The sequence below is a fragment of the Sinocyclocheilus anshuiensis genome, unplaced genomic scaffold, assembly GCF_001515605.1.
Source record: "Sinocyclocheilus anshuiensis isolate Anshui unplaced genomic scaffold, SAMN03320099.WGS_v1.1 scaffold360, whole genome shotgun sequence".
In the NCBI taxonomy this organism is placed as follows: domain Eukaryota; kingdom Metazoa; phylum Chordata; class Actinopteri; order Cypriniformes; family Cyprinidae; genus Sinocyclocheilus; species Sinocyclocheilus anshuiensis.
In genome coordinates this window covers 43,800-63,233 of record NW_015558556.1, presented here as the reverse complement: position 1 = coordinate 63,233, position 19,434 = coordinate 43,800, and the positions used below count along the sequence as shown (strand labels likewise).

Below are 19,434 nucleotides of genomic sequence, written 5' to 3'. Positions count from 1 at the left end.
CTCGTTCCGCGCTCCTCCCAGCACAGATCGTGACACCTGGTCTCATAGAAATACGTACCTCTGTGTTCTTTTTGTGCAACACTGTTTTTACGTACCTTACTGCACGTTTCGCCGCAGTTTCAAAGAGAAATGTCCACTGAGTGGCGCTAAAACACGGGTTCAATACGTCAACCCTGGCACGTTTTTATTATGTTGCTTCAGGTATGTGTTTCGGTGGTTCAGAATTCAAATATCTGGGGACTGTCACTAAAAGTTAATGCTGTATCGTGTTGGAAATATGCCCTACACTAAACCCAACCCTAAACCTACCCAATAGTGTTAACAAATTTGCTGATGCAACCGTGCCATTTCAATTTCCTTATGTGCAGATTTGAACTGATTTGTCGAACCATACATTACTTACACGGTATTCGAACCGGAGCTCCTCACCTCTCAAGTACGTCTCCGTACTCCGTGAGCTACCGAACAAACCTACCATCTATGAAAACCCATAGATATGAAGCTGGATATGTGCGACGCGAACCTTCAAAAGCATGAGTTTTCAAATCACCAGGTAGATATAAAAGGAATAAAATAAATGGGGCTATATGAAATTTCTCTTAAATCATTAAAGGTCCCATGACATGCTGCTTTTTAGATGCTTTTATATAGGCCCAAGTCTCTCGAGGAAAAAAAAATATTGCGCTCGCCTCGCACGGTAGTAGCTCATTTTCTCATGGGCGGGCCAAATTCTCTGGGCGGGCAAAGCAGAGAAAGGGGAGGTAACCTTTCCCCGTATGACGACATAAAGGGAAGATTCCGGATTGGGCCATCTGAGCTTTCATTTTCTCAAAGGAGAAGCAGGATACCCAGGGCTCGGTTTACACCTATCGCCATTTCTAGCCACTGGGGGACCATAGGCAGGCTAGGGGAACTCATATTAATGTTAAAAAACCTCATAAAGTGACATTTTCATGCCATGGGACCTTTAACAGATGAACAAAAGAAAAAATCAATGTGAGAAGTATAGGCTACTTTCGGTTTTGAGACATTTTAATGCATTTTATTTGTTTTCCTTGTATCTTAATTTTATTCAATCCAACTGATTGTGTAGGCGACACACACACACACACACACACACACACACACACAACATGTCAGTTCTAGTGTTGCTAACTTGACATTTCCGCCATTTGTCATCAAACTAAAATGCAGTCAACCAAACATAAGTTACTCTGCTCAGTGTAAAAGGTTCTCTGTAAAATCAGTGAGCAGCGCCCATACACACATTTTTGTGCTAGTGAAAGATGATGTCTGACACAGATTTTGGAACACGAGCGAAGTACAAAGCCTTGTTTGCATAATGAATAATAGTTGAGCAACCAAATGTTATGGCAAAAATGAAACAGTTGGATTCTTGGCTTGTGAGTCTAATGCTGTTTCAGTTTGGCTTAAAATAAATTAATTTTAGCTTGATGTTTATATGCTGTTTATAATGAATGCCACTATAGCCTAATTTGTGTTTTATTTTATAGTTTAATGTAATTTTATAGCTACATATTTTTCATCCTTGTTCTGTTCTGAATACTGTTAAATTTAAAGGATTTTTTTGTGCAGTGAGGGGAACTAAATAGGCTAGCCTATATATAGTGTATATAATGTTTGTTTTATTTACTGGTATTTAATATACATATAAATTAATGTAATTGTCTGCAGTTACAAATCAATTTCTCTTTCATGAGATTACTTCCTCTTTTTGCCCGGGTTTCGTTTCTCCGTGTCGTAAACTCTAGGGGCAAGGCTTCTAAACTGGGGTGTTTTTAGGGGTGTGATATTCAAATGTTGATTGTTTTCTGCCGCCACATTTATCAATGTATGATCATTCACAAGATGGGATTGGTGGCATACGAATGTTTCATGAATCACATGTGAACCCTGAAGTTGATTTGTGCACTCTTGATTTGATTTGTGATCTTAATATGTCTTGTCTACACATTCACATTTGAAGAGAATAGATGTTTTCTTACTTTTGGTCTGTGGCAGAGCTTGCATTCATCAATGTGAACACATATGTTGAGGCTACCAATGATTGATGGATGACCAGTACCAGCTGCAGTTCAGCCTGTAATGCGCTGCAAAAAGGTTGATATTGTCAGCCCGAGATCTATTGAGGGACCGATGTGAGTCTATTTCTAAGATGATTAACTGGTTGATTTTATTATTTTTGTGCATTATAATCCGCAGGCTGGGTGGGTGGGGTAATAAAATACATTCTGATTAATTGTTCAGGAAGTTGCAGTGACAGAAACAGAGACGTTCCAGTTAACGTTTGAAGGGAGTAAAGCCTGTGTTTATGCTACTAAGAAAGTGTAGGCTAATCTGGCATTTAATAGCAGCCTACAATCAGCGTATTATGTTATTGTTACCGTTACCTCTTATGGCTTCGACAAGGTTTGGTTCTGTCCTCCACGCAGTGCCAACTCACACCAGGAGCAAAGCAACTGAATCCGTGAGACCACAAGATTTGCCTGTCCAATGTTGTTTTTCTTGATTTTCCGTGTTTTTCTTGATTTTTGGGATTCTACCATGGGTTAGTAGGCTGAATGGTTATGTTTTGTCCGGTTTAACGGTGTTTATTGCTATGTCCTACTTTGTTGTACTGTAGAAGTTAAGGTCTAGTTATGAATGACTGTTTTTAGTGGTTTAAAATACATCCTCAATTATTTTGTGCGGCTTGATATTCATCATGAAAAACTAAGAATTGGAATCTTTGTAATGTGATGATTGGGTGTGGGTCGGGGCAGATGTCTAAATCAGCGAAAAATATAGATGCAGGTGGGTGGCGGATGGTTAATTTATTTGAGGCAGCAGATTCGGGTGATGTTTGAGCACTTTGTTTTCTCCTGGTTTTTAGCCAGCTAGGGAATTAGGGGAGACTTCTGTATTTCTTTTGGGGATTTTTTTTCTCATTGTTAGGTAATTTAAACTTTTCTAAACCCCTAGTTAGTTTAACTTTGGTTTGTTATTTTGGCCTGGATCCCCTTCCGAAGATATGTACTTCTAATCAATGATTTACGATATAATAAACAAACTTTTCAGCTTTTGAACAAGCCTCTATTGTGGTCGTTGTGAGCTGGGACAGGAGAGGAGGAGCAAAAATATTCTTTAATTTTATTCTTGTCATCGGCCTTACCAACCCTAGACTGGTCAGGATGTGACAATATATATATATACTGTATATATACAACCCGAATTCCGGAAATGTTGGGACGTTTTTTTAAATTTGAATAAAATGAAAATTAAGACTTTCAAATCATATTTTCAAATCAATTTCAAATATTTTATTCACAATAGAGCATAGAGAACATAATAAATGTTTAAACTGAGAAATTTTACGCTTTTATCCACTAAATGAGCTCATTTCAAATTTGATGCCTGCTACAGGTCTCAATAAAGTTGGCACAAAGGGCTAAAAAAAAAAGGGCAAGACATTTTGAAAAGATTTAGCTGGGAGAACATCTAGCAACTAATTAAGTTAATTGACATCAGGTCTGTAACATGAAAGAGATGTCTTAGAGAGACAGAGTCTCTCAGAAGTAAAGATGGGCAGAGGCTCTACAATCTGTGAACAAGTGCGTAAAAAGATTGTGGAATACTACAACGTTCATCGACGTCAAATTGCAAAGACTTTGCAAATCTCATCATCTACAGTGCATAACATCATCAAAAGATTCAGAGAAACTGGAGAAATCTCTGTGCGTAAGGGACAAGGCCGAAGACCTTTGTTGGATGCCAGTGGTCTTCGGGCCTCAGACGACACTGCATCACTCATCGGCATGATTCTGTCATTGACATTACTAAATGGGCCCAGGAATACTTCCAGAAACCACTGTCGGTAAACACAATCTGCCGTGCCATCTGCAGATGCCAACTAAAGCTCCTTCATGCAAAAAGGAAGCCACATGTGAACATGGTCCAGAAGCGCCGTCGTGTCCTGTGGGCCAAGGCTCATTTAAAATGGACTGTTTCAAAGTGGAAAAGTGTTCTATGGTCAGACGAGTCCAAATGTGACATTCTTGTTGGAAATCATGGATGCCGTGTCCTCCGGGCTAAAGAGGAGGGAGATGTGCGCCAAACAGAGCATCTCTGATGGTATGGGGGTGCATAAGTCCATACGGTATGGGCAGCTTGCATGTTTTGGAAGGCACCATGAATGCTGAAAGGTATATAAAGGTTTTAGAGCAACATATGCTCCCCTCCAGATGACGTCTATTTCAGGGAAGGCCTTGTGTATTTCAGTAGGACAATGCAAAACCACATACTGCAGCTATTACAACAGCATGGCTTCGTAGTAGAAGAGTCCAGGTGTTGAATTGGCCTGCCTGCAGTCCAGATCTTTCACCTATAGAGAACATCAATGATTAACATCATTAAATGAAAAATACGTCACAAACTCTTCAGAAGCTGAAAACATCATTAAACGAAAAATATGTCAAAGACAATCACAAACTCTTCAGCAGCTGGAAACCTATATCAGGCAAGAATGGGACCAAATTCCAACACCAAAACTCCAGAAACTCATAACCTCGACGCCTAGACGTCTTCAAACTGTTCTGAAAAGAAGAGGAGATGCTACACCATGATAAACATGACCCCGTCCCAACTATTTTGAGACATGAGACAGGCATCAAATTTGACACGAGCTAATTTTGTGCATAAAATTTTAAAATTTCTCAGTTTAAACATTTGTTATTTTCTCTATGTTCTATTGTGAATAAAATATTGGCTCATGTGATTTGAAATTCTTTTAGTTTTGATTTTATTCAAATTTAAAAAGCGTCCCAACATTTCCGGAATTCGGGTTGTGTGTGTGTATATATATATGTGTATATACACACACATTGCAGACAATTTGGTCCCTTGCCAAGCAACGGACAAAAAGCCCACTGGCAGATCCAGCCTTGACAATACAGCAAGTAAACGACAGTAAACGATGATGGCCGTGTTGCAGTTGTGCTTAACTTTTACTTTCTTGTGTTTAGGGTTTTCCATCACATGTTCATCACAGAGCAAATTGTGTTTTACTGAGTGAGAATATGTTTAGAGTTTTGCAAAAAGAGTGCATGAGCTCTGCAAACAGTGTCTAAACTGCCTGAACTTCTTTAAGGTTTTTCAGAAAAAGTGATTCCTTTGACAAATTGGTCTAGGCTTTGGTTCAGAGAATGGGGTGTAGTGTTTTAGCAAATGTGAAAAACTGTAACGCGCATCTTATAGATGTCTCTGTGATGAAAGAGTGCTATCTGGGATGCGGAACATTTTTCCGGGATCTGGCAACCCATAACGGGCCGCTCTTGTCATAAATAAAAGTGAAAGTAAATGTACAGACTTAATGTTGCCGTTTTAAACAGACATAATCGTGATTTACAGAGTATATTTAAATCTTTAATACAATCGATGCTGACGCAGGAATTTGTGTGTATAGCTGCCTGATGGAAATGTGAATGGGTATGTATAATATGTTTCACCCGAAAACAAATGAACAAAGTTTCTTGTATCTTTTTGTGCTGACTGCCATTCTTCCAAGTCTAAACAGCATTTTAACATGTGCCTGATATTATGTATTTGAGTGAAGGCAGCTTGTAAGCTATTTCTTTAACTCTCATTCAGCTGAAATATACACCTTATTAATGTAAGAACACGAGGCTTCCGGTTAGCTGTACAAAAACTGTACGTTATGCTGATCGCAGACTGCTATTCATCTAATTATTTCAATTAAAGGGGTCATATGATGCGATTTCAAGTTTTCCAGCATGCACTACACAGAGCCGTAGTTCACTGACAATTAGGCAATATCGCGTTCATAATCGCAGATGAATCGCATTCAATTATGAACGCGATGTCGCCTAGCTTGTCAGTGAACTACGGCTCTGTTTATTAAATGCCGCTCCATCTGAAAGCAGGTGATTGAGATTTACTACTAATCACAAGACCGGCTTTACTGACGAGATGCGCATGACAATCGCATGCGATTAATTGCACAGCCCTAGTATGAATTATAAAGTGCTCTTTAAAGTGAATTTGATAATGACAAATGTATAGTTGATTTGTTGCATATAGTAACTTAAAGGATGAACTTTAATCTCGTTTATTTATTTATTTTTTTCTTTTAGTTCAGTTGATCAGAAGAGATCAGAAGCAGAGCCCAGCTGTTTGTCTATGAAGAGTGACAGGTCTATGGAGCAGCCATTATGGTTTAACAGTGGAGATTCCCGGACTGGTCTTAGGTATAACACTTGTATAAAAACATGATTATAGCATGACATGTTATATTATCATATATTATTAGTTCAGTTCTCAGTTTTTGTACAAACAGTGTATGAATTGATAAAGTGCTGTTTAAAGTGAATTTGATAACAATAACTGAATAGTTAATTTGTTGCATACGGCCGTCGTGGCCTAATGGTTAGAGAGTCGGACTTGTAACCCGAAACGTCGTGGGATGTAGGTGGGGGGAGTGAATGAACAGCGCTCTCTTCCGCCTTCAGTAATCACGACTGAGGTGAGACCCTTGAGAAAGACACCTAACCCCCAACTGCTCCCTGGGCGCCACAGCAAAAAATGACTACCCACTGCTCCGGGTGTGTGTTCACAGTGTGTGTGTGTTCATTACTGTGTGTGTGTGCACTTGGATGGGTTAAATACAGAGCACAAATTCTGAGTGTGGCCACATGTCATGTCACTCACTCACTTAATTTAAAGGATTAACTTTAATATCTCTCTGTTTTAGCTCAGTTCATCAGAAGAGATCAGAAGCAGAGTCCAGCTGTGTGTCTATGAAGAGTGACGCGTCTATGATTCAGCCATTAGATTTTAAGAGTGGAGATACACAGCCTCTTCTCAGGTATAACATTTCTGTAAAATATATGATCTGAACATATGATAAAGGGTGCATAACACATTGTACTTTTTAACTCATATAATATATATTTTTTAATTAATGTAATCATTTTTATTTTCAGCCATGAAGTCCTCAGCACATTTAGATTAAATCTGAAGAAGAAGTTTGGGCATCTGTATGAGGGAACAGCGATGCAGGGAAACCCAACACTGCTGAATGAGATCTAAACAGAGCTCTACATCACAGAGAGTGAGAGTGGAGAGATCAGTAATGCGCATGAGTTGAGACAGATTGAGACACAATCCAGGAGAGTAGCAACAGAGGACACACCGATCAAATGCAATGACATCTTTAGAGCTTTACCTGGACAAGACAAAGCCATCAGAACTGTGCTGACAAAGGGAGTCGCTGGCATTGGAAAAACAGTCTCTGTGCAGAAGTTCATCCTGGACTGGGCTGAAGGGAAAGAGAATCAGGACGTCCAGATCATATTTCCACTTCCTTTCAGATAAATCAACCTGATGAAGAACAAAAAACTCAGTCTTTCAGATCTTCTTCATGTCTTTTTCCCAGAAACTAAAGAAATGGAAATATCTAGTGATGAATATAAAGTGTTGTTCATCTTTGATGGTCTGGACGAGTGTCGTCTTCCCTTATATTTTCAAAGAAATGAGATTCTACGGGATGCAAACAAAACTACATCAATGGACGTGCTGCTGATGAATCTCATTGTGGGGAATCTGCTTCCCTCTGCTCTCATCTGGGTTGTGAAAGGCAACCTGATCTTCTATGATGAAGACCTGAGAGAGTGTGGCATTGATGTGACAGAAGCATCAGTGTACTTAGGATTGTGTACTCAGGTCTTCAAAGAGGAGTTGGGCTTGTATCAGGGGAAAGTCTTCTGCTTTGTTCATCTCAGCATTCAGGAGCATCTAGCAGCTCTATATGCACACCTCTCCTTTAAAATCAACAACATCAATGTGTTTGACCAAACCAAACAAAGTCTGTTGCCTTTTAACCAGAAGAAATATAATTCATTATCTGAGCTGCATCAGAGAGCTTTAAAAAAGGCCCTAAAGAGTGAGAATGGACATCTGGATCTTTTCCTGCGTTTTCTTCTGGGTCTTTCAGTCGAGTCCAATCAGACTCTCTTACGAAAACTACTGACACAGACAGGAAGCTGCTCCTGCAACAAAGAGGAAACAGTTCAGTACATCAAACAGAAGATCAGGGAGAATCGCTCTCCAGAGAAATCCATCAATCTGTTCCACTGTCTGAATGAACTGGGTGATGATTCACTGATGCAGGAGATCCAACATTATCTGAGATTTGGAGAAATAAGAGAAACCAAACTCTCGTCTTCACAATGGTCAGCTCTGGTTTATGTGTTGCTGACATCAGAGCAGAAGATGGATGTGTTTGATCTGAAACAGTTTATTGGCGCACAATATACAGCAGATGAAGTTCTTCAGAAGCTGTTACCTGTGGTTAAAGAATCCAGATCAATTCGGTAAGTGACACTGAAAACAATCACTCCACTTTGAAAACATCATCACATTTATGACTGGAGCATGTACTTTCTTACCAAAGTGTAACACTCCAAACAATAAGAGAGGATAACAAAAGGTTCCTGACTGGACATAATTATTTATTTGGGCATCAATAACCAAGGAAACTCTCAAGCACACAACATTAGTAAATACAAATATGACACCTTTATTTTGTAAGGATCCACCCAGATTGGCCCAATGATGGTATCCAATTGGTGGGAGAAGGTATAATGCATGTAGGTCTTTTACTTGTGCTTATGCAAAGTTCACTTAATTTATCAGGATTTAGTTTAAATTTTGTCTAGCTCCGTGTTTAATTTGACTCCAATTTCAATAATCATAAAATGTAGGCGGTATTTCTAATTAAAAACTGATAAGAAATATCAATTATGTATTAATTTGGATATTTGATTATTTAGGAAATTCCATACTTTCAATTATTCGCAAATTAAGGACCCGGTGTTGCCGATATACATTGGCTGGGGAACAGCGCGCTCTTGGCAAAATTGACCCTGAGTCCCAGGCATTCTAGGTGGCTGAGGAGGAGGGATCTGTGAGATAGTAGTTCGTCCTCTGACTGGGCCAGAATGAGCCAGTCGTCGAGGTAATTCAGAATGTGGATTCCCGTCTGTCTCAGCGGGGAAAAGGAATCCATGCACTTTGTAAAAGTGCGAGGAGCGAGGGACAGTCCAAAGGGAAGGACTGTGTACTGATAAGCTACTCCCTCGAAGGCGAATCTCAAGAATCGTGGATGTGAAAGTATGCGTCTTTCAGGTCCAGTGAAAAGAACCAGTCCCCTGGGCATACTTGCGAGAGTATCTGTTTCAATGTAATCATCCTGAACGGCCATCTCATGAGGGCGCGATTCAGGTGCCTGAGATCGAGGATGGTCCTTAGGCTACCATCCTTCTTGGGGACGAGGAAGTAACGGCTGTAGAAGCCTGACTCGCTCTCGGCTGGGGGAACCGTTTCTATGGCCCCTTTTGCCTGCGGTCAGGTATTCCGCCATAGGATCCTCAGATTCTTCTCCTTCAGTGATGACTGCTAGATCTTCGCTCTACGAAGCTTTCGCCGTGATCAAGCCTTGCAGCGGATCGAGAGACCTCTTCCTGCTCGGCCATCTTCACCACTTCGCGCCTGCAGCAGCGACGATCTCCAGTTCCCTGCCGCCATCTGGCGACATCAAAAGAGCAAATTTCAGAGCAAATTTGATGAGTTGTTCTTGCCGGGGCGCCGTCAGGCCCCTCGACAACGAGCTTCACCATTTTTCCCGGAGGTCCACGACGAGATCACCAAGTCTTGGCGCACCCCCTACTCGGCCTGCCTTCGTGCCTCATTTTCGTCCGCCCTCACATCTGTCGACGGCGCCAAAGAAAAGGGGTACGGCAGACTGCCTCCCCTGGATGAGTCAGTGGCCGCGTATCTCTGCCCGCCCACGGCCATCGGTTGGAAGGCAAAGGCCTCCCACCCCTCCAAGCCGTGTAGGACGACTTTAGCTCTCACTGGACAAGCCTATTCGTCAGCTGGAAAAGCGGCCTCGGTGTTTCACTCCATGGCAGTCCTCCAGGTCTTTCAGGCCAAACTCCTCCGCTGCATGGACGAGTTCGGCCCAGACCCCGCAGCTTTTAAGGAGCTGCGCAGCTCGACCGACCTGGCTTTACGCGCCACCAAGATGACGGCTCAGGCGATTGGCAGGTCCATGGCCAGTCTAGTGGTGCTCGAGTGCCACCTATGGCTGACCCTTACGGAGATTAAGGATGTGGATAAAGTCCCCTTCCTGTTTGGACCTGCGGTTGAGGGTTTCGCTGAACACTTCACCGCTGCGCAGAAGTCGTCCCAGGCAATGCGACACTTCTTGCCAAATCACTTCAGTTCTACAGCTGCTTCCAGTTGCCCCAAGACGACGTCGACTCAGCAGCCCGCCAAGCCTGCACCTCCAGCAGGCGTTTCAAAAGATTCTGGGCCTCGTAGCCTCAGTACTGGCTGAAACCACGTGTTCTGCCCAACTCCTGTTGTGTCAAAGTGGATCAGGCCTGCGTAGCAGCTCTGGCCCCTTGGAAAGACCCTCAGTGGATGGAACAGGGCGTGCCTCTGGGAATGGTCTGCAGAAGGAAAGTGGTCTCATCAGACGCTTCCAACACAGGTTGGGGAGGGCTGTGCAACGGCAAACCAGCTTTCGGCCACTGGTCGAAAGAGGAGGGTCGGCTTCATATCAACTGCCTGGAAATGCTGGCAGTATGTTTGGGCCTTCGCACCTTTCTGCCAGACCTAAGGGGACACCATGTTTTAGTCCATTCAGACAGCATGACGGTGGTGTCCTATATAATTCGTCAGGGTGGTCTCTCCTCTAAGCACCTCTTCATTCTGGTAGAGCACCTCTTGGAATGGGATCACCTCAACTTGCGTTCACTGAGAGCAACACATGTGCCAGGCAGTTTGGACCAAGGAGCAGACATGCTATCTTGGAGCAATGTCCCCTCGGATGAGTGGATGCTCCACCAACAAACGGTTCAAAGAATCTGGGAGATCTTCGGCAAGGCAGAGGTCGACCTCTTCGCCTAAGAAGACAACTCTCATTGCCCAACTTATTTTTCGAAGGATAGGGATGTGTTGGCCCACGGCCCAATCTCCTCCTTTACGCTTTTCCCCCGATCGCCCTGATCCCACAGGTAATCAGGCGAATCAGGGAACAGAAACACAGGGTTCTGTTAGTAGCCCCACTCTAGAGGAACTAACACTGGTTCGCAGAGCTGTCTCGGCTGTGTCTTGGGACGAATACTCAAGGCTGGGCCGACCTCTATGAGTATGAATCCCTCTGGGCCCCTTTTTGGTGCTTAAGGCAAGTTCAAGTATTAGTCGTTCCTCTAGCATAGCACAGCGGGATTGTACTGGTTCCCCACAGCATCTGGCCATGCTATGTAGCTGCACGACTCAGTCGTCACTTCAGTCGAAGTAACCTGAGGACTCTATGGCGAAATGCCCGCTTATATAGCCAAATGGCCCCGCCCATTCTGGCGGGCTTCGTCGCATAGGCTCGTGCAGCTCCGCTGCCAATCCATTGGTTTGTTTTTAATTCACTGTTTAAACTGTTTTAGTTACACTGCGTTATTGAAAATGGCTTTAGCCATCGGAGAAAAAGGAGTTTTCCCCATAGCGTCTTAAGCAGATGCACTACTCGTTCCCGTATCTCAGGGAACCGAGGTTACGTTAGTAACCAAGTACATTTCCCACTGACTTCTTAAATAAAGCTTGCAACATCACAACTGACAACATATGGAATACTCAGATACGCAAATTAGTATGTTTTGACGTCACTACAGGGAAATAACCTGATTTATTAATAAAGTAATGTAAATGCTGCTTACTTGCATTGTCAGGTTACTGATGTGCATGTAAGCGTGGAAAACTGGTTATTTTAATAAGCTGATATTTGTGAGTTTACTGGTGTGCATGTAAATGTGCTAGATACAAATGTTATAAGCAGGGGTTGAGATGGTCATCATATATATTTCTATGGATAGTGGTCTCCATACATGCCATTGAGACCACTCTAGCTAAATACTTGGCTGTCGACAATATACAATATAAAAAAATGCACATGAAGGGTAATAATAACCTGCCCTATTTAACCCCCTGCTCTCACACTAGGGCTGCCCTCGACTAAGGATTTTTCTGGTCAACTAGTAGTCATTCATTTTAAGCATTAGTAGACTAATCGCACGTTTATTAATAAACCATTTAAATCATTATAATGAGCCTTTAATTGCCTACATAGCCTTATAAGCGCTCAAGCACACACTCATAAAGCTTGCCGCAGCGCAACGGCAGTAGTTATTATAAATGTGTCAGGAAAAAAACAGTGAGACTGCATTAATATTTTAATAATTTGATAAACTAATGCTTTCTTTGTTTTCGGCTTAAAAGATGAAGTCGGCGACACTGACTCGTCATCTCCGCAGTAGTGGACGTGCATGTGTGCATGTTTTATACAGATTACATAAAATGAGAATAATTGTTTTCCATTTGAATTAATTCATTTGAAAGTAGACATTTCACTCTCTATAGATATATTTTTAATGTCTGTAAGGCAAAGATATACACAGAGGTTCGCGCTCAAGTTCACAGAGACTGAGACTGCAGAAAGTGCATTATCTTTGCTTTCATTATTTTACAAAAGCACGTTTTCTTGTTATTGTGAGTGCACACAAATAAACGTGGAGTCCAAAAGAGCCAAAGTAAAAAAAAATAAATAAAAATAAAAATTATATATACACTGAACAATCTCTGAAATGCCTTTGGAGACGGCTTATGGTAGAGAAATGAACATTCAATTCATGGGCAACAGCTGTGGTGGACAGTCCTGCAGTCAGCATGCCAATTGCATGCTCCCTCAAAACTTGCGACATCTGTGGCATTGTGCTGTGTGATAAAACTGCACATTTTAGAGTGGCCTTTAATTGTGGCCAGCCTAAGGCACACCTGTGCAATAATCATGTTGTCTAATCAGCATCTTGATATGCCACACCTGTGAGGTGGATGGATTATCTCGGCAAAGGAGAAGTGCTCACTAACACAGATTTAGACAGATTTGTGAACAATATTTGAGAAAAATAGGCCTTTTGTGTACATAGAAAAAGTCTTAGATCTTTGAGTTCAGCTCATGACAAATGGGGGCAAAAACAAAAGTGTTGAGTTTATAATTTAGTTCAGTGTATATATATATATTAAAATACATAAAATACACAAATATGCAACAAACCGTCAAAAATGTTACTGTTTTACTTTTACTGTGAGGTTGATTTACAACCTGAGGGGGATGAATTCTCTTCAGAGTTCTCTCTCTCTCTGTGTGCGCGCGTGTGTGTATGTAAGAGACTGAGTGAGTGAGAAATAATGCACTGTGCTCATGTCGACCGTAGGCGTGCCACCGAAGACAAATTCTACTATGCTTGTCCGTGTTCCATTCGTACCTCGCTTGCAGAAAACAACCAGTCAGAAGCGGATTGCGTTCTGCTTCGCGGCTTTGAGTTTTTAATGCTGTCTGTATTTTTAATATCAAGAATGTCCCGCTCTTTACTGTCTCATTCATTCACGTTCCTTCATTAATAACGCTAACGCAGACGTGCACTGAACACGCACTTTGGCCGGTACAAAAAAAATTATTATTATTTTAAACCTTTTATCAGCTTATGTAGGCTCTACAACAAATGAATTGCTGATATCTATTGATGTCTACTTTTTGTAATAGATCATTTCTTGGTAAAGGGTGAGAGATCTGGCGAGCCACATGATTTTTGTCAAAGAGCCAGGTGTGGCTCGTGAGCCATAGGTTCCCGACCGCTGGTGTAGGCTAATCTGGCCAAAGAAGAACTTTTGTTTTATTATTAAATGTTCATTTAAATGCAGCCTATTATTAGTGTATTATGTTACTGTTACCCCTCATTTGCTCATCTCTACTACCAGATAAACACATTAATATTGGTGTTTTTTTTTGTTCTCCACACAGACTACAGTCCTGTAATCTCACTGCTCAGTCCTGTAAGAGTTTGTCATCAGTTTTACAATCATCAAACCCTGTCCTGAGAGAGCTGGACCTGAGTAACAATGACCTGCAGGATTCAGGAGTGAAGCTGCTCTCTGATGGACTGAAGAGTCCAAACTGTCAGCTGCAGATACTGAGGTAAATGGTTTTCCATAAAATAAATAAAAATGCTTGGTGTGATTATCAAATAGTAAAGCTTGTGATGTAATTATATAAACATACACCGTGGTAATCTATGTTAATTTACATGCGAGCAGCTCGTGATCCAGTATTTTTAGTGTTTTAGAGTGGCGTGGTTCACAGTAAATGCTCCTCCACACAAACTCCATCTCAAGAAAATGCTGTGAGTTTGGGTCACTTATAACATGGATGTATAAATGCAACATGCATCAAACATCTTTCCAGCCTTTTTTAATTTGATTGGACGTCTTCGTCATTTTCACCTTGACTAGTGCTATTTGACAGCTGAGGCAGACCAACCTAAAAAAATGAATTAAAAAAAAAAAATTTTCATCGAAACAACAAACCAATAGGTGAATAATGAAGTGCAGCAGAGCAGTATGAAGAATATCAAATATTGAGAGAGTAATTTGCCTGTATAGTTGGAGGGGGGCGTGTCCTGGATCGAAATGTTAAAGTAAACAGCATGTTGAGTTAAGCATACAAATGACATCAAATCAGTATCCAGAAGATAGAAATGAATGTGTATTCAAGCTGTAAACAGAAATGTCAGTAGGATGTGCTGCATTCTTTTGGAGCACTTTTCCCATGACATGCTACATTTTAATATTTTATTGACAGTGAGGATCGCTTCGAATACAGTACACTGCCGGTGTTCAAATTATATATTGACCAGTTTAAACAAAGGCAATAACAGGACTGTACAACTGTTGCTGTATGCTGTTTGTGTCATGCACCGAAACCTACTGTACATTACGCACCCCTTATGATTGCAATGACCGTCAAATGCAGTAGTATTCAAAGACATATGTGCCTTTATTTCTGCTTAAACTGCACAAAAAACCTGCTTGAACCAGCCTAAACAGTCAAATGGCTGAGAACTAATGCTGAGGTCTTATGATGTCCTAATACGAACACATTAGTGTGAATGAGGCTTGTACACAATAAGCTGGTAAATAAGACAAGGACACAGTGAAAGAAACTCTTTGCATCAGGAATGTCCTTACCCTTGCAATTCGATGTGTCAGCTGTTCTCTTCAGTGCACCCTTTCCATCCCTAGTAAAAAAATCAATATACTAAAATGTATTTAAATTACATTTATTGTACAGGTATACTACAAATACATTTACATATTTATGTGCTTAATATAATACCCTGCAATTGTACTTTTAGTATACTAAACTGGTATATTTAAAGTCTGCTAAATTGGAACAACTAATATTGGTCTTAATGCATTTTAATTGTGTGAAAGTAGTGCTAACTACATATACTGTATACTGAAGTATATTTTGTGCTAAAGTGGAACTATTGCAAGTATACTTCATGTACACTTTAAATATCTTGCATTTAAAGACCAATTTTATTCAAAGGTCATACAATTCTCATCAATAGTGTCATTTAAAAAAAAATTAAAAAGCTGAATATTAAGAAATGTGCATTGTGCACAAGTAGTACTCCAAATAAAGTTTTATTATAATTTTTATGTCAGTAAGTCTCGAGCAATATGTCAGAAAATATGTTAATAGATTTTAACTATATCATCATATAGTTGATATATGCCATCCCAAAGAGGTACAAAATCACTTTCAAGCTGGGGTGCTTAGCCATCTTCAAGAAACGGCTAAAAACACATCTCTTCCATCTCTAATTGACCCTCTAACTCTAGAACTCTCTATTGTAATTATATTTGATCTATTTATATATATATTGGCATGGTAATGTACATGACAATATTAATTTGTTTGGTCTTGGCGGAATAGATCTGCTACGCTGCTGCTGCTGCTGCGGCAGAGCAAGCACTGAGACTTGCTACTGCCAATACATCCACAACATGCTGCTGTGAGCATGTAAGAAATGCTGCTGCTGCAAATATAACATACATGAAATAACCCCCATATAGCATACATGAATCACCCCGTAGCAGATCTATACAGGTGGAGCTGGGGAAGGTGGAGGGTTTCTGAAGCGTGCTGCAATTGCTACTGCAAGCACTAGTCATATATTTGAATGTTGAGCAGCGAGCTCATTGGCTACTGATACAGGAGAGAACCAATCATTCCCCTTTTCCACCAGCAGGAACCAGGTGCTAGTTCAGAGCCAGTGCTATTACCGGTTCGGAGTTTGTTCAACTGGCGAGCCCTTTAAGAACTGGTTTGCTTTTCCACAGGCTAGAGAGCCACCACAGAGCCAGGTCTTATGTTACTGAATTTGTCTCATCTTTCGCTAGCGCGGTAGCGCCAAACACAACAGACTTATTCGAGAGACATCGGTGACAATGGCGGACGTTGCATTGCTGTTGATGTTCATGGCTTTGCGAACCTACATCGGCATCCAAACACGGCGAATCCAACGTGTTTGTGTTTAGCTGCTATTTCAGATATGGTGGTCAAACGTTTCTGTTCGTCTTGTTGGTCACGGTAACCCCACCCCCAGCCCCTGATGCTCTTACTTCTAGCCCAGCAATGTTTTGGTGCTACTTACAAACCGCTTTTCCTAGTTCGGAGCTGGTGCTTTGGGTGTCAAAAGACAAAGAACCAGTTTGAAACTAGGCTCTGGCTCCGAACCAGCACTCGAACTTCCTTGGTGGATAAGGGGTAACAGCTGTGCCAAGTGATAATGATGTCATTATGTCAGATTGAGTTAGACCTATCGGACTGCGCCATCTAGAGTTTCATGCCAGAACTCTGTATTTCTGTCATGACAACTCTCTGAGGGATTGGCATTGTCAAACATTGTCATTTAAAATTAAAGTGTTTTCATGCAAAGAATAAAATTGTCATTACACTGATGGTTGTTAGCTTTTTAATTATATTATCCAAAGGTACATCAGCTGGCAAACCATTAGGCAGTAAAGACTTAAGAGTCTGTTTAAATGATTGTGGTGGGGAGTTTGGTCAAACAATACAGTGAATAGTTGTGCTAAATCAAACACGGCGCCATCCGCGGAACCATTTAGTGTATGTGCACTATTTCATCTGTGAAAACTTTAATCCACTGGCAACCATGTCAGAAACTGTGGCAAATTCAGCAGTTTTTATATCTTGTTTGGTCTGACTTCGTTGCTCTCCTCTTTCTCTTTTTTCTCCATTGTAGAAACTGTTGATTATATGTATGACATGTTGCTTTAGAGGGCTGCATTGGGATTGGGATCCCATGGGAATCCACGTTTTACCTTTACTGCAGGCAGGAGTGGCTGATAAAAAAGAATATAGCGTAGGTCCCGTCATCTCGCTGTCCAGTGAATTTGGCACATAACAAGTATGATGGAGTTACATAAACATTATGCTTGCTGCGGTAGTTGGTGTTACATGGTGTTTGGTTGACAATTCTAAACTGAAAGTGTCTGCTCGGCTCTATACAGCCAGGGTTGCCAGGTCTGCATGACTAAAACTAACTAGCCATGCAAAACTAGCCATGCCAGTCAAAAACAGGCCAAAATAAACCATATCCCAAATATCAAAACTCAAAATATGTAATTTCCACATATTTTACAGTCTGTGTTATGCACATTGATCATAAACACAGCTAAGGCATCCTACCAGTGGCCCTCCCTCACAAAACGTATCATTTAATGCAGTTTTATCATAGGTTGAATGCAAAATATTTAAATACAAGCATTTCAGTCAAATGTAATTTATGCAATACAGAGATGGCAAAAGTATACATATTTACTCAAGTAGAAGAACAGATACTCATGTTTAAAACAGTAAAAGTTGAAGTACTGTCCTAGTGAAAATAGTATACTTAAGTACAATTATCCATATGTACTTTAGTGCAACTAAATATATTTATGGCACACTATAAATTGGTGTACTTAAAGTCTGTTGGTACAGGTGCATCGGAGTATATTGGGAATAGGCTATACTAAAATAATAAACCTTATGATCAAGTCTTTCTTTTTTTTTCTTTCTTTGGTTTGCCCAAAAAGAAAGTCTCATCTAAAAAATAAATAAATAAATACATGAATTAATTACACAACATCATCTTAAAATATTATCATAATTCTCAGATTTGAAATACATGGCGAAACTAGCTAGAATGAGTTTCTAGACTCTAAAAGTTTCTTCTGAAAAATGTGCCAAATCTGCAACACAGATCCCCTAATAGTGTGCCCTCTACTAAGTTCAGATGTTTAGCAAAAGTACAGCAAAACTGATTGATGGTGAATTTCATAGCCTGCGAAAGTAAGGTGAGGAAAGACTGCCTTATCAAGCCCCTTCACTGAACTGTAGCCTATATTTAGGTCGATGTTAAAATGACATTATTAAAATACTTAAGACACTTTCAAGAGGCCAAGGAACAAACAAATATCAGTACACAGAATGTGATATTGTCTCTTATGCCATAGTCTTAGGTAAGAACTCATACAGCGGCCTTGTTTACTTTAATGATATGACAACATACAGTACAAACAATCCCTACAGACATACATTAATATGGCCTTCATCTCTTACCGAGACTAGTTGTTGGGCTGAGTGAGCATGGACATGTCATTGAGGTTATATGGGTGTGCGTGTATTAGACATGTGCCGGTATTCGGTAATGCGATATATCACAATAATGAATATGCACGGTATTGTTATCGTGGGCACTTCAAAATACAGAGAATAATTAGTTATTACAAATTATTCAGAATTTTGAATGCATTGTAGGAATGCTTTTCCCATCAACTGGTCACAATGCACAACACCGCTGTATGCTGCGTGAAAGACGCGTGCGCACTCTGATGTAAACAAGCACGGATGAGAAGTTTGAAGTATGAGAAGTTTTCAAACTTTTTTTTACATTTTAATCTGGACTACAACATGCCCTAGATATTGTTTGAAAGTGTTTTGAATCTTTATTGTTCGGTCACACTTTACATTAGGGCTTCATTAGTTAACATTAGTTAATTCAGTTAACATAAACTGCCAATGAAAAATTCTTCTGAACATTCATTAATCTTAGGTATTCCAATATTTAATAACACGTTGTTGTTAAAATCAAAAGTTGCAACTGTATTATTTAATGAGCTAACATGAACTAAGACTTGTATTTTTTAAACAAAGATGAATAACTTCTGTAGCAAATGTAGCTATTGCTCATTGTGAATGTTAATGCATTAACTAAGCTTAACTAATGAGGTCTTATTGTAAAGTGATACCTATTGGTCTTTATAGTTCTTTTGCACTTTAATCTGTGTAAAACTTTTTACTTATACATTTATTTTACAGTTATTTTGTTATAAGAAAAAGTTATTAAACCTGTTATACTGTATTATGACAGCACTTTTTAAAACTAAATT

General features: G+C 40.3%; 1 protein-coding gene and 1 pseudogene across 1 annotated transcript in view; both read left to right on the top strand.

Moving 5' to 3' along the window:
* LOC107679417 (gastrula zinc finger protein XlCGF8.2DB-like) overlaps positions 1 to 19,434 on the top strand; it is a 124,890-nt gene that overhangs the window by 66,709 nt on the left and 38,747 nt on the right. The window lies entirely within an intron of this gene.
* The window catches only part of LOC107679420 (NACHT, LRR and PYD domains-containing protein 3-like), a 19,934-nt pseudogene continuing 6,654 nt past the window's right edge, over positions 6,155 to 19,434 (top strand).